The 17,482-nt window shown below is 31.7% G+C and overlaps 1 pseudogene across 1 annotated transcript; it reads left to right on the forward strand.

Annotated features, from left to right (window-relative positions):
- Positions 1 to 2,417: 2,417 nt before the first annotated feature.
- On the forward strand, positions 2,418 to 3,884 carry LOC111288487 (protein EXORDIUM-like 3 pseudogene; annotated as a pseudogene). The gene has a single exon (XR_016328966.1). The product of XR_016328966.1 is annotated as a protein EXORDIUM-like 3 pseudogene (transcript).
- The last annotated feature ends 13,598 nt before the right edge of the window (positions 3,885 to 17,482 follow it).

Below are 17,482 nucleotides of genomic sequence, written 5' to 3' on the forward strand. Positions count from 1 at the left end.
ATATAATTTAACTAAGTAATAAAATCTGAATTAAAATTTTAGAATATTTTTCTTAGTACTAAGTCAATATCTTAATTAAACTTAAATTAAATATAAGGCAATCGCTGATACTTTAATAAAGTTTGAAAAAGACATTAACCCTTTATTCTTTAACATAACTTTTTCATTGTTCATCGGGTCTTTGCTTGTATGTTTTTTCTTGTATGAGCTTAACCGGTTCGTATTAACATCATTGGGCCTTTTCTCGTAATTTTTTTTGCTATAACTAGACATGAATAGAGATATAAATGATATATTAATATTTATAAATTATTCAAATTTAATTTGAATAAAATTTAAATTTGATTCGATTATTATCGAGTCGAATTCGAGTTCGAGTAATTCGATTCATTGATTGAATCGAGTTTGAATATTCTTATATCCGATTTGAGTAATTCGTGAGTGTAATTGAGTTTTTATATTTAAATAATTTTTATTATTTTAATTAATAAAATATCTTAAATTTAAGTTTAAGTTCGAGCATAAATAATTGAACTCTTAATAATCGAACTTATTTTTATATATTAATTGAGCTTAATTGAATAAATTTGAGTAGTTCGATTTCGATCATAAATTAAACTCGAATTAAAAAAAATAAAATTCGATCGAATTTAAATCAAATATCAAATTACAAGTTAAGAGTTAAATTTAAACTTAAATTTTTTATTATATTGATTCGACTTAATTCGATTATATTTTTAAACATGAAAAGATTCGAATTAAAAAAAAAAAAAGGCTGCAGCCATGAAACATCCTAGGCGTAATAGGAGCAGTAGTTAATAAATGTCTATAACGCTTTTATTTTAATTTTTCCTATGTTCTTTTTATAGAAATATATTAAAATTTTGTTTGCACGATTTTCGTCCCCATTTGGCCTTTCCCCCAAGACTCTCCATGCACAGTAAGCACTCATTTAAGCAGTGAAAATTCAAGAATGCCCCTCGTTTAAAGGATTGTCATGAAATATATATATATATATATATAGATATATATTATACATGTTAAAGACATAAAAAGGGTCCCAATCGTCGCAATTTGTACAGCGCAAAAGGCCATAAGGGGGGATGTCATAGTAAATTAAACGAAGAGTGTTGAAGGACTAATTATATGGACAGAATTGCCAAGTGGGCTAGACTCTGCTACGCTGGAGCCACAGTTCACATTTCGCTGTTTTTTTTCTTTATTGGGTGAATAAAAATTCGGTGGAAATAAGCTGCTTCAATTCCCAACTAGATTGCAGTGTGTTCGACCTCTGGTTTAAGAAAAAAAAAAAAACCCAACTAGATTATAGTTGTGCAGCTTCCTATCAATTTTATACCTCTTCAATCTTAGAAGTGTACTTTGTGACGTTAGTTGTTAGAATAAACGGTAGATGATAAAATTTACAAATGCTTCAACATTTGAAGGCTAAACATAATAGGCAGAAGGGGTTAAATTTATCTGTCTCTTTTTGTATTAGTATTCTTCATTATAAAACTGATACTCCTAATTGGCCAATAAAAAGCTAATAATTTTAAGTAACTAAAAATGCAAAGGAAGACAATAAAATAACACATGTGATAAATGCTTTGAAAGCATACAAAAACCCATCATATGCATGCAGTTAAATGAGGTTGTTTGCTCATAAATTGCACTCCCAACAACTACAAAGTAGTCATTCATGCAGATTTACGGTTAACATATTAGTTGTGTAAAGCATTACTGCTTTAAATATAGTAAATGCCGCCCTTTCTTCTTTTTTTCTTTTTAACTAAAATGATGTAGTTAAAAAAATAAAAAGTTATCTTCAAAAGTAAATGCATCATAGGTATAGATATAGTAAGATTTCAAGTACTTAAGTAAATTTAATATCACGAAGAGGGAGTTGAGATTATTAAATTAAAAAGTTACACCAAAATGATAAATCCGAATAACCATGTGTCTTCTTTTGGTACACTTGATTTTTGAAAACTAGCAATAATATGTTTGTTCCGCCTTGGGAAAATATGCTCTCATTCTAAAATATTTCAATTTTAAGTTCAATCATCTAATCTAGTAACCAATCACTAATGAATTCACTGAACTAAAGTTAAACTAAAGCCTCTGTTCCATTTTAGCCTCGTGACCAAGCCATAGACAAGGATGCATCTGTGGTTGGTAACTCGATAAAACAGTGTTCATCCCTGGTCCCTCGAAAATCCAAACAACCCATAAAAACTATTTCTCAATCCCCAAACTACACTTACCCGCCATATTTCAATGTGCTATTAGTAACAAAAAGTTGAACAGATCAGATGATGACGACCACCCTCGTGCCCTCACTATGACCCCGCAGGCCCCAGTTTGCCACCCTTACCCCTCTTCCCTCAACTCCCTCCTCTCTTTGGTCTTCAGTCGTCACTTTAAAGAATCTATCTGTCCTCCATTACCCGCAAATCAACAACACCATAAAAATTCGAAAATCCCTTTTCTATTTTTTCCCTTTTCAAAATACCCTCAAGCCCCAAAGACCAATTCAAATCAATGTCTGAATTCCCTCTTTCTCTCTATATATACTCCTAATCGCCACATACACTTAGTTCTCCAGCCTACCCCTTTTTTTTTTTCCACTCTTAGAATCCACTTAGCAAAAATGCATCGGACTCCGGTGCTTCTCGGACTCATCGCAGTGGCTACACTGCAAATAGTGACACCGGTAATCGGATATCGTCCATGGCCCCACTTAAAACCCAACAGTTCTGATTTAATGTTCGGAGGCTCCAAGAAATTTGAGGGCTCATCAGAGTTCGTCCACATGAGATACCACATGGGACCAGTCCTCACTGCCAGCATCACCATCCACACAATCTGGTACGGCCGGTGGCAGAAATCCCAAAAGAAGATCATCCGCGAGTTCATCAACTCAATATCGGCGGTGAATGCCAAGCACCCTTCGGTTGCCGGGTGGTGGAAGACCGTACAGCTTTACACTGACCAAACAGGCTCCAACATCTCCCGGACGGTGAGTTTAGGGGAAGAGAAAAACGATCGTTTTTACTCGCACGGAAAGTCCCTCACACGCTTATCGATACAGTCCGTCATAAAAAGCGCCGTAACAGCGAGTACAAAACCGTTGCCGATAAATGCCAAGAGTGGGCTCTACCTATTGCTCACATCCGATGACGTGCACGTCCAGGATTTTTGCGGCCAAGTTTGTGGGTTCCACTATTTCACGTTCCCATCCATAGTGGGCTACACGCTCCCATACGCATGGGTGGGTAACTCTGCGAAGCTTTGCCCGGGATTATGCGCCTATCCCTTCGCCGTACCGGAATACATGCAGGGGTTGAAGCCATTAAAGTCACCCAACGGTGATGTGGGAATCGACGGGATGATAAGCGTGATCGGACACGAGGTTGCTGAGCTGGCAACCAACCCATTGGTGAACGCTTGGTACGCGGGGCAAGACCCCGTGGCTCCCGTTGAAATAGCGGATTTATGCGAGGGTATTTATGGAACTGGCGGTGGAGGTTCTTACATGGGACAGTTATTGAACGACAAATTTGGTGCCACGTATAACATGAATGGGATCAGACGAAAATACTTAGTTCAGTGGGTTTGGAATCATATTGTGAGTTACTGCACTGGGCCTAATGCGCTTGATTAGTAATTTTTATTTTCATTTTCTGTTAAAAATTTTTGAATTTATGTTTTTGATTTGGTATTTTAACTTGTCTTTTTTGTTGTTGTTGTTTTTTTTTTTTCCCCCTTTGGATATGGGTTTTGGGTGGCTGTTGATGCATATGATTAGTTAAGGTAGTTAAGTTTGTTAAATATGTCCTTTTTTTGTAATAATTATTCATAATATACTTTTTTTGTATACCGAATAGATTGTGCTTCAATTCAATTCCCTCTTTTTCAAGTTTCTTTCATTTCTCCACCCCCAATCTTCCACTTCGCCTGGAAAATTATCATGCCCAATAGAACCCAACTTTTATGGTTAAAGAAAAAACAATATGCACTTGACTATCCAACTTTTTCTTTAATTTTTTTGATAGTAATACATTCTATAACTAAGTTCAATTATTTTATGTACTTATTTTTTTAAATGATATTAAATAAATTTAAAATTTGGTATTTGTAATTTTTTATATAAAAATTGTTAAAAATATATGTATTCAATATATTTTTTTCTAATGTAAATGCTAACACAATTTCCCTGGTTAATTTTCAGCTCATCAAAAATCATTTTTTAATTTGATTCTAGTAAAAGATTTTTACTTGTCAGACAGTAACATTTTGGCTGTGGCAATCTTGAAGTTTCTGAGAGGCAGGGTTTTAAGCACATTTGATAAGCGACATTGCTGTTTTCTCCAGAATATGTGCTGCCCTTTGCCACTGTGCCTACAAAATGACCCACCGTTGTTATTATTTGTTGACCCTTTTCCTAAGGAACTTTATTGGATTTGCGCCGTGAGGCCTACGATGATGTACAGCTCCTTTTTCTTTTCTATTTTTTAAAGTTTTTAAGTGTACTGTATTACTTACGAAGAAGAATTTCTGAACGCCTTTGCTTTTTCAGTTTACGGTCTTGCTTCGATGCATAAAGTGATTGGCGGGGGGGGATTTCTTCTTTTCCCACTGTGTCTTTGTTTGAAATGAGTGACTGACCTATGATTCTAGTATGGCATGGGTGTGCAATGATTGGCTGTTTGGGGTGAAACGTACGTATTGCAGAAAAATGAAAATCGTAAATTCCTACTCGCACTCAATTATCACAAGTTTTCATAAAATGTTATTTCTTTTCTTAATCTATTTTTTAATATTCTAAAATTATCTTTTTTTAAAATATCTAATATTTACTTTTAATATTTTAAAATTTTTATTTTTTATTTTTTACCTTTGAAAATATAAAAAAATTTTAAAATTTAATGTTAAATATATTAAAATCAAAATTTTTTTTTATATTTTATAAAAATTAATAACATTCAAACAATTTAAAACAGTATTTTATTTAACACCCATTTTATGCCTATCCATGAAAACCAATCAAAGGTGGCATGATGCTAGGCAGGATTCCGAGAGTGCTTCACTTTTCTCTTTTTGATAGAGTACCGTATTTTAATTTCAGTGGTCAAAATTTAGTTTATACAAAACTCAAACATAAAAAGTTTTTGTTATTGCTTGAAATAATTAAGGCTATATATTTTATTTCATTGTAATTTATTCATTAAATCTGAAAATAAATGAACAAAAATTTAATTATTAAAATTATTAAAATATCATTTTAAAATATTTATAATTTAATTCATCAAAATAAATTTAGGTAAAAAATCCCTATAAAATAAACCACACATCCAAAAGGTTGTATTGAAATATAAAATATTTGGTAACCTCAATTTTTATTATGTATAATAAAATACAATTTTATATATTATTTCATATAATAAAAAATTTAGAATTTTATTTTCAAGTGAAATTTTTTTTTTATCATTCAGGAAATAAAACTCTACATAAGGAAGAGGGAGGAAAGTTGGAGTTCGAATCTCAATCTTAATATTTTTTTTTAAAATTATTTTGATCACTAAATTAAACAGTTAAATACAAAATTAAAATATTTATCTAAAGGGGCCCTTCTTCATCATTATTCTAACATTGTTTTTAATAATGAAGTCAAATTAAGATAACTTAGGTAAAACCAGCTGGATCTCAAATTGAGTGATATCAAATCTCTTTCAAGTTTCAGTTTTTGAGGAAAGACACGAATTTCACCCTCATTTCTTCAACTTTTTGGAATCACTCAAGAGAGTAGGTAAGAGTGGCTGAAAGTGGAAAAGTAGTAGTGGGCAACGGCGCATGAAGGCTTGATTTTTGACCTAAAACCCCTTAATGCCAATAAAATATGACCCATATATATATATATATATATATATATATAAATGGGATATGGTCTACAACGTTGTCTTGCTCTCCCTTAGCCTATTTTCATTAGGGAAAATTATGAGATAAAAATTGTTTCGGTGTGAACACGAAATTTTTCCTTATATCTTTAAGTCTGGACTTTTTTTTTTTTTTTTTAATAAAAAAATATTTTAGAGTTCCATTAATCTTATTTATTAGGAGCATGACTTGATCACCAAGCATTGCATGCGGCTTTATAATCTCATTCAACATATTTCATATATATTGAAAGGAAAAAAAAGTATACCTAAAGAAACAAGTATGTCTAAAATGGCAAAAAACAGTTAAAAAGAGTCAAATTTTATAAACTCACGAGGATTATCCTATTACACTATTTATGCGTGATATGCAACATGTTAAGGAATAAAGATGACTTTTGTATATGAAAAAGAGTTACATATTATATATATATATATATATATATTTGCATCTGAATGATCAAATCAAATTATCTTTCCATCATTTTGCTGAAGTGGTTGAAACCAGTTTCAAGCAAGTGCGTGGGAATACTCATTTGAAAAGTAAAGATAAGTCAAAAAAATTTAGGAAAAGGAATCACCAATTTAAATTGTTACTTGCATCTCTTTCTTTTCTTTTCTTTTTTTTTAAACCTTTATGGTCAATAACTATATGTTCTACTACTTGATTTGTTCTCCCATGTGGCCCTTGGAGGATGTTGTGGACTGCTTGTATTTCATACTTTTGGCTTTAATAATTTACCCTTTTAAATAATTAAGCTCTAAATACTAAAAAAATGGATAAAGAGTAGGTGCAAATTGATTAGCAATTGAAAGAGGAAGAGGAGCAATAATTAGGAGAAGGGGACCTACAAAGGGATCATGTCATGTCATCCAATTTTCACACAACTTTGGTGAAGTGACACAGTTAGCCTAACACTGCATCGGATTGCGAGCAACTGAAACCAACTGGTACGCGGTGAACGAACGATTTGGTAGTCCAAAAAGGCATGATCTTTTACAATTCAGATGGTTTTGAACATCTTTAGTTAATTGAGCACAAATGGCCATATCGAAACAAACAAGTAAATGTTCTAGTAACGAGTTCATCGATCTAATCTCCAGGTCGTTTATTGGGGGGTAAAAATTAAGCAACAATGCTTACTAGTTTCTGCAACACAATTCAATTTCATTGTGCTTGGGTGCTATCGTATCCATTACATTCTCAATCTGATACGCAATACTTTAAAGCTTCAACTATCGATTTAAGAGCTTAATTGCCCATCTCCAAACCGTCTTACCAGACTTAGTTGATCTTTTATTGTGCATCTCTGTTGCTTGTTGTAGAGTCATCAATCCTTTAATGTCCACCTGCAAACCGTCTGACCAAATTACTTTCCGACTCCTGACTAAAGCACCCTGCTCAACTTCAAAGTCTTTACATTCAACTGAGCCCACATCATATTTCCCCACAATCGTTTAACCGTGTCAAGGACAATTGCAAATTGTGAAAACTAAAATACGTGGACGATGAAGTAAAAAGTATCAGCGGACCGATAGAAACTCTGAAAAGGTTAAGTAATAAAAAAAATATATTTTTGTAATTGTAATGCTACATAATGTGTCAAATAATTTGACAATATCACAGGACAAATCTCAAATGACATGGCAAGCAATGTCATTCAGTTGTTTGTTTTCAATGATTGAGTGATAAAAATATAATTTTTTAAAAAATATTAGTGATTAAATTATGATTTTTTAAAATTGGGTAATTAAAATAAAATGTTACCTAAATTTGGTATGTATACGTGTAATTTACTTTTTTTTTAATATCACATATATAATATCTTTTACTAAATTTTATTTAATTAATATAATAGTTATTTATAAAATATGCTTTAGTGTTAAATCATTTACCAGCAATGTAGGTGTAACAAAGACTAATATTTATTGTCATAATGCATAGATTAGTAGACTTATCGTTAGATATAGATTAAAAGGAGTCGTCACCAATCTTTTTGGTTTATGTGTGATTTGTCACCTATTCAAATATGTCATATTTAAAGAATAGTCTTAATATTGATTTAGGTATCTTTAAATAGTAAATTTTGATCTATGAACCAAATTTTAGGTTCAGGAGTATGGTTATGTGTGATAAAGGTTATAGTACCTTTACAATGCCCATTCAAAGATGGTACCAGTTTGATTTCAAATTATCCAAGCCTTAAATACGTTTATAGTTTACCAAAATATTAAATATTAAAAATTAATCCTAAAATTACTCCAATAGTTTGATAGCAATTTAAGATAATTCTCTCATGTTAGGAGTATTTATGGAGACTAGTGTCTTAACTTGAAAAAGCTCTATCATCATATTTATTTATGTATTTTTGTATAGAAAAATAATTAGTAAAGTCCTCTAATAATTTGGTAAGGTTTATTTTGATGTAGATCTTCTAGTAGTTTGTAAGATTTTATTGTAAAATATTTAAAAATTTCATTTTAGAAAAGAACTTATTAAATTCTTTAATAATTTGGTAAGATTTAACTTAAGATGCAATCCTCCAATAGTTTGGTAGGATAAAATACAAAATCTTTATTAAAAATATTTTTTTTTGAAAATTGATTTACGAAATTCTCTAATAGTTTGATAGATTTTGTATTAAATTCATGAAAAATTCTCTAATAATTTGGTTAGATTTATGAATTTATTTAAAAAGATTTTTTTCATTTTTTATATTATTTTCCAAAAATAAAAAAATAAAAGGAATTTTTACAAAATATTTAATAAATTACTCAATAAAATAAATAATAAAAAATCAGTGAAATAAAATAAATGATAAAAAAACTGCAAATAAAATAAAAAACTTAAAATATAAAATGATAAAAATAAAATTGAAAAATAAAAATAAAATGAAAAAATAATCTGCGATCGGGTCAAATCGTAGCACGGATCGACACGCGGGTTAACGGGTCTAGAACAGATCTGGGCTCTTCAGAACGACATCATTTTGGCACAGTATAAAAGTCACACCCTTCAAACTTTTTTTAGAATCCTTCTATCCCTCTCTCTAACTAAAAATTTCTTTGACTTCTTTTTAAAAAAAACCTAACACCAATAAAAAACTGGACTTAGTCGTCGGTTTTTGGAAAATTGATCAGAATCCTACCAGAAACTTCAAACCTTATTGAAAAATTCAATCGGTAAATTTAAATATTCAAACAGAAACCTAGATTTTTCAAAAAAATTTCAAAAATTCAAACTTCTCCCAGAAACTTCGATCTTTCAAAATTTGAACCCAAAATTTGCAAACCTAAAATCTTAGAAATGTACAATCCAAAATTTTAAACCCAAAATTTTTCCTTTCAAAACCAACTGTCAGAAACCCTAAATCTAGCAATCCACTCTTCCAAAAATTTACCATTCGTGCATTTCTCTATAGTATTATGTCCAATTCATAAGCTGGTTTTGATAGAGAATTTAGCAATTGGACAGAATCAATCCAGGCTTGAATCCTGAGATTGGATTTTATCCACCGTGATATTAGGCCTAGGTCTGGCCAGCTGTTTGATTGATTTGATTTCAGATTAAAAGTCCTTTGATTATGCAAATCGATTTCCTTTTGTTTCAATTGACTCTAGATTCAGTTTCCTTATTCAAACCTAGATTAAGATAAAAAGAAAGAAAATAATAATAATAATAATAATAATAATAATAACATAAAAAAATAACATCGATTGACCCTGACCATAGATAGACGTCTACAACTGCCCCTCTTTGCACATTTCTGTTAGACAGGGATGATGTAAAGACCTAGACATCCACTCTATTTCATCCTAAAAATAAGGGTCAAATTAGTAAGCAAAAATGATCGGGACTGAGCCCTAAGTCAGAAAAATAATTCGGATTGAGTCGAGATTGAATAATCGGGATTGCATCGTAAGTAAAAAAAATGATCCGAGATCAAATATCGAGAATGAATCGTAAGTTAAAAAAATTATTTGGATTAAGTCGAGATTAAACAACTGAGATTGAACTGTAAGTCTAAAAAATTGACCTGGACTGAGTCGAGGTCAAAGCTAGGTGACCGTGGTTAAACCATGATAAAAAAGATGATCTAAACAAAGCTGAGATCAAAACGAATAACCAAGATCGAATCACGAGTCAAAGAAATGATTAGGTCTTGAATCAACATCAATATAAATGATCGGGATTAAACCGTAAGTTAAAAAAATGACCTAAACTAAGCCAAGATCAAAACAAGTGATAATGCAATGATGCACATGCATGCCTTATCTATGATGCAAATGAAATCTCAATTGTGATATTAAAGTTCCAATAACTTTCTTCTGCATTCTTATTTTTGCACACTTCTTGCAAGAAGATTACAAATCATTCTTTGTTACTCAAGCATCCCAATAGGAGCTCTCACAATCAATTACTTATATCATACTCTAAGGACTTCATCTTTGGCCCTCGTCCCTTTTAGTTCTTTTAAAGTAATACATAATCTCTTATGACATTACTCAATTATTAATCATTATCCTAATTTCAAAATATGAGATGCGAATTATGCACTTCTTCTAGTTATGGCAAAGTATAAAAAATGGAAAAGCAAAATTGAAAATGGAACATAAATAGGATGAAATGAATATCATTTATTCAGAAAAGGAATAAGTTACAGATGGTGGAAAAGGAACAAAATAAAAGTGTATAAAGATGGCTATTTGGGATAGCAATGCCCTAAGATGAACAATCAAATAATCATGACAACAAATCTTGGACTTTTTCAAAGACTCAACCATATGATGCCTTAACACTTTAGAGCTTTTTGAAATTCACTGATTTAGGTGTGCCTTTCAAGTGATGCTATATCCTCCTTATTCAAGTCACCTTTGTAGGTTTTCAACTTAGATAATCCACATTTAGTTCAAGCCGCCCTTTTGGGTTTTCAACTTGAACTATTTTTTTTTTCTCAAGCAAAGATTTCTTGATGAGAATTTATGGGATTAGGAAGATCGTCTCCATCCATCTCCGATAGAATTAGAGCTCTTCTTGAAAAGGCTCTTTTCACAACATACGATCTTTCTCAATTTGGAGTCTATTTCATCTATCATGTTGAATTGGGAGACCTCTTTTCAACACCAACTCTTTTTTTTGAAATTGATGAGGTCGAACCTTTTTATCATGAGCTCTTATAATTCTTTTTTGGTATAATTGGCCATGATAGAGTGCTGCTAATCTCTTTTTCTCAATGAAGTTCAGTTGCTCATAGCACTCTTGGGTCTATTCAGCTTTTTCTAACCCCACATTCCTTAAGACCATTAGAGATAAAATTTTTACTTTTACTGGCAATACGACTTTCATCTTGTAAACAAAAAAAAAATAGAGTTACCCTGGTGGAGGTACGTACTAACGTTTGGTAAACATGTAAAGCAAAAGGTAATTTTTTGTGCTAATCTTTATATGTTTCAGTCATCTTTTACATAATCTTTTTGACATTCTTATTTGTAGCATCTACTGTCTTATTCATTTTTGGGTGATATGGAGCTGAATTATGGTGCTTAATTTTAAACTGAGCATATACTTCTTGCATCATTTTACTGTTCAAGTTCTTTGCATTATTTGAGATGATCCTTTATGAGAGTCTATATCTATAAATTATATCTCTCTTAATAAACTTGCAGACTCCTGATCAAGTTACAGTTTTGAAGAAAGCTACTTTGACTCATTTGGTGAAGTAATTAATTATCACAAAAATAAATTTAGTGCCATTTGATGCCTTTAGAATGATAGGACCAATGACATCTATTCCCTACATAGAAAATAACCATGGTGGTGCCCTAACATTTAAAGTAATGGGTGGAGCATGAATCTTGTTGGCATAAATCTGACATTTATGACACTTTTAAGCATAATTAATGCAATCCCTCTCCATTGTTAATAAATAATATTTGGCTTTCATAATTTGTCTTGCCATCATATGTCCATTTGTATGTGCTTCACATATGCTATCATGGACCTCTCTAATGATCTTTTTGGCTTCAGACGCATCTACACAACACAGTAATACTTAATCTCTACTTCTCTTATATAAAACTTTCCCATTTAAAAAGAATCCCATAGCCAATCTCCTTAAGACTTTTTTATCATTCTTTGTTGTTTGATATGGTTGCTACTAATCCTTTAGATATAGCAGATGTCATGATACCAAGAATTTTTATCTTCTTCCTCCTCTAGACTGGCACAATGCATCAACATATTCCTAACATCTAACTTAATGGTTGAATTTTGACAATATTACCAATTCGCACCATTGCAGCCAATGTGGCTAAAGCATCTTTAATCTATTTTTTTATGGGAAAAATGTTCAAATTGGATTGTCTCAAATTGCTTGCAAACTCTAAGATGTATTTATGGTATAAGATGAGTTTTGAGTCCCTTATTTTCCATTCTCTCTTTAATTGATAGATAACAAAAGTTGAATCTTCAAACACCTTTAATACTTCAATTTTTTTTATCTAAAGTAGTGTGCAATCCTATAACATAAACATCGTATTCAACTACATTATTAGTGCAGTTGAAGTTCAATCTTACTATAACAAGTTAGTAATGTTTTGTTAGAGATACTAAAATTACTCTAATCCCATGCTCGATGGCATTAGTTGTCCCATCGAAAAAGATACTTCATGACTTTTTATCATCACTTTCTTATTCTAACCTTGAGATAGCCATTAATTCTTCATCTAAAAAATTAAGTTTCATGGATTCATAATCTCTGGCAGCTTGATCTACAAAAAATTTGATGATGTCATTTTCTTTAATCACATTTTAGCTCACATACACTATATCATACTCTGAAAGCATCACCTGCCATCTAACTATTCTTCTTGATAACGATGGCTTCTCTAAGATATACTTGATTGGGTCAAGTTTGGCTATAAGCCAAGTTGTATGGTAAAGCATATACTGCCTAAATCTTTTAGCTGTCCAAGCCAAATCACAACACATCTTATCTAATGATGAATACTTAGACTCGTATTTTGTAAACTTTTTACTTAAGTAGTAAATAGCTTTTTCTTTTTTTCAGATTCGTTCTACTGTCTTAACACACATTCCATCGATTTTTTATGTACCATTATATACAAAATCAATGGTCTTCTTGAAATAGGTAGTGCTAATATAGAAAGATTTGATAAGTATTACTTAATTTTATCAAAAGCCTTTTAACATTTCTCATTTCATTCATCGAGATTATTCTTTTATAAGAGTTTAAAGATGGGATTGCATTTGAAAGTAAGTAAGGAAGTGAATTAAGAGATATAGTTTAATCTGCCTAAAAAATCTCGAGCCTAATTTGGTGTACTTACGAGGATAAATTTTGAATGACCCAAATTTTATCTGGGTCAACTTTTATTTCCTTTTCACTGACTACAAAACCCAATAGTTTCCTTGATTTGTCTCCAAACGTACATTTAGACAGATTCAACTTGAGCTGAAATTTTCTTAACCTCTCAAATAATTTCTTAAGGTTAGCTACATGGTCATTTTCCTTTCGAGATTTTGTGATCATATCATCTATATACACCTCAACCTTTGTTATATCATATCGTGAAAAAGTGTCACCATAGCCTTTTAATAAGTTGCCCTAGCATTTTTAATCCAAAACGCATAACCTTGTAACAAAAAATTCCCCTCATAGTTATGAAAGTGATATTTTCCATGTCATTTTTAGCTATCTTTATTTGATTATAACCAAAGAAACTATCCATAAAAAAAAAACACTAAATGTTGGGCTGTATTGTCCACCAATGTATCGATATAAGTCAAAGAAAAATTATCTTTCAGGCTAGCCTTGTTCAAATCATGATAATTCACATACATTTATACCTTTCCATCTTTTTTAGGGACAGGTACTATATTAGCCACCCATTTAGAATATTCTGCTACTTGCAGAAAGCCCACATCAAATTGTTTTTTACCTTTTTTAAATCTTTAACAGCATTTCAGGTTTCATTCTTTTCAACTTTTATTGAATCCACTTACATTCTGGCTTCAGGGATAGCCTATGTTCTACTATCTCAGTGCTGAGCTTAGACATATCTTGGTAGAACCAAACAAACATATCTATAAATTTTCAAAGTAGATCATCTAATTATTATCTATCAACCACTGGGAGTGAGGTATTGACCTTAACTTCTTTTCTATTCTCGGCATTCCCCACATCGATCATCTCAGTAATTTTTTGATGAAGCTCAATAGATTTATTTTTTTTGCTCAATTAATCTCATTAAATTTGGAGGCAAAGTGTATTTTTTGAAGTTTCTTTCAGTGTCAAGTTCATCGATATTAATAGAGTTTTCAAAATTAAATCCCTGATCATTTTTATGATTATTTTTATATTCATTTGGGGACCTGAAATTGAGTGAAATAGGAAATATTGGCAAAGTGCTTTGATGAAAAAATGGATTGAATAAAAGACATGGATAAGATGTATGCTCATATCTTTTATTGAAATAATAAAAAATAAAAGGCCCAAACATAAGAGACCATCCACATGCTTATGGGCATAAGCAATTAGGAATTGTAATTACAGTGAAAGAAAATTAAAGATAGTAGGCATCTGAGTGACATTTTAATTCTTCAGCTCATAGTTTAATGGGCATGGGTAAGCCAACACTTCTTCCTTTTGGCTATCTTCGCTTACCATATGAATGGACAATTCAGCAAAAGCTTCTTCTTACCTTGGTTCTTCTTCAGTGTTCTTTTTAGCTCTTGGATACATATATCCTCCAAGAATAAATATTTTATACAAACGGGGAATAAACATCGACCTATTTCCTGCCTTCCACCTATTATCTTGTATTTCTTTCATTTCACAGCCCAAACCTAGTCTTCTGCTATTGGCTTCAATCACTGGTGGTTCTTTTATCCCCCGCAGACTTTTATCCAAAACAAATCTAATATTTCAACCCTTATTAATTATCTAATTGATCATAATTTTATTGAATTGAAATCCTCTACCTACTGCATTGACAAGTTCAACAGATCAATAAGAGCATTCTAATGACTTTTCTATAGCTTCTACATATGAGGCATTTATAGGTTGAATTACCAGCAAATTTTCTTCCCCCGTTACAATCTCCAATTGGCTTTCCACATTAAATTTGATATTTTGATGTAATGAGGAAGGAACAACATTTATCTTATAAATCCATGGTCTCCATAATAAGCAACTATAGGATGGAAAAATATCCATAACTTGAAATTTTATATTGAAAACACAGACTAATTTGCATGGACAATTCAATGTTCCCTAATACTTCACACCTGATCCCATCAAATGCTCGAATCACCATATGGCTACTTTGGATATGGTACATATCAATGGGTAATTTGGTCAGAGTAAAAATAAGCATGACATTAATAGCTAAACTATTATCAATAAAGACCTTGGCTATTATATGGCTTTTACATTTAATAGTGATATGCATAGCCTTAGTAATCCTTTACCCTCGGGTGAAATCTTATCATCATTAAAAGCTATATGATGTGGTACCACTAAACTCCTTGCTAAGTGGTTCATATATTTTACAGACACATTATGTGTCATATAAGTCTGATTCAACACCTTCAGTAAGGCATTGTGATGTAATTCTGAATTCAGTAGAAGTAATAACAAAGAGATTCTAGTTGACATTTTGTTTAACTACTCCCCCATAGAATATTCAATATGCTTCACCAACTTCAAACTCTCACAAGCTTTTTTTTCTGGCACGGACTTTGGGATGTCTTTTTTTAGGATCAATTCAGGTTTGGTCTGCTTTTTCATCACCTTATCCTTCTTTGCTTTCTCTAATGTCTTCGAAGTATAACATCTTTCATTTTTTGTCATGCCACCTACATTGATTATGTTGGCAGTCTCATATTTTGAGATAACATTTTCTTACCCCTAGATTGTTACCTCACAATCATATTTTCATGGTATAACCTTCTCATCTTTGTAGGGGAATAGGCTTGGGACTTTAAAGATTACTGGTTTGGGGAAAAACTTATTCTTAACTGATTTTGGCTTCTCATTACAACGGATGGTGATAGGCTTTGGCACCCATTTATTTGTCATGGTCACTTTAGCATTTTCTAAGGCTTCTACCTCTTACTATAACTCTATCTGGTAGGAATCTATTAACCTTTGCACCTCATTATGAAATTACTTGTAGGTGTTAATAGAGTGCCCTAGAGCTCCGTTGTGATACTTGCATATTTGATTGGGGATATATCTCTCACGATCGGTGTATGAGGCTACTGATTGTATCATCTCAGCCTCATATAGAGCATCATATAATTGATCGAATGACATTTTAATCTTTTTCACTCTTTTTTCATATGACTTCATCCTTATTCAAGGTGTTGATTGCATGATTAGGTGAGGGTTCCCGTTAACATTAAGTGCTATGTTTTCACTAGTATCGAAGCTTATTAGCCATTCTTTAATTAGATTTTGCACCCTATGCTTCAAAGAAGTGTAATTCTCAATAAAATGGCCAACCACCCTATCATAGCAATCATAATAGGTAGTGAAATCATACCATTTGGGATAAAGAGGTTTAAGCTATTTAGTAGGGATGAAGGGCAATCAAATGGTTTTTATAAAGCTCTTGGTAGAGTTCTATATAACTTATGAGAATAGGATCAAATGTAGGTCTTTCCAAGATTCATGATTCTCGTACACCATTTGTTAGGGTAATTGGATGAATAAAAGGCCTTGTTATGGTTGAATAAGAAGGTTATATGGTCGATTGATAGGAAAAAATGGAAGCATAGTTTACAATATGATGATATGTGGGATAGATCGACTGAAGGTAGTTTCTGAATTGTTGTTATTTGAAACTTATAGCTTGAGCTTCATTTTTTTTTCATTTTAGGCACCCTTTTAACGGTAGAAGACTTTTCTCTTTCAAGTTTGCCATTTTTATAGCATTTTCAATTATTTCTCTTGAGATCACCATATCAGTAAAATTTTTAATCGCATTCCCTATCATTTTCTCATAATATGATGACTTTAAAATACTTACAAATAACATCATTATTTTTTCTCTATTAATGGAGGCTGTACTTGAATAGCGACATCTCGACATCTTTGGGCATATTCTTAAAGAACTCTGTTGCTTTTTTCTCCATATCTTGCAACGAAAAATGATCGAGAGCCATATCTATAATGTGATAGTATTGGTTGATGAAAGATCAAGTTAAATCTTTTCATGACCTTATGTGAGTCATATCCAATTGAACATACTACCTTGTAGTAGATCTGGTTAAGCTGTCCTGAAACACATGCATGAGTAATTTCTCATTGCTAATATGTGCTACCATCTTGTGACAATATATTATGACATGTGTTATAGGATATTTAGTACTATCATACTTTTCAAACTTCGATACCTTAAACTTTGATGGTATCATCATATTTGGCACCAAGCAAAGCCCCATAGCATCCATAGATCCATACAAGTCAATACCTTTTACAGCTTGTAATCTTTCTTTAATCATGCTCATTGTTTGATCA

Source organism: Durio zibethinus, chromosome 17 (genome assembly GCF_047325235.1).
Source record: "Durio zibethinus cultivar Kanyao isolate XHJ-2024 chromosome 17, ASM4732523v1, whole genome shotgun sequence".
Lineage (NCBI taxonomy): Eukaryota > Viridiplantae > Streptophyta > Magnoliopsida > Malvales > Malvaceae > Durio > Durio zibethinus.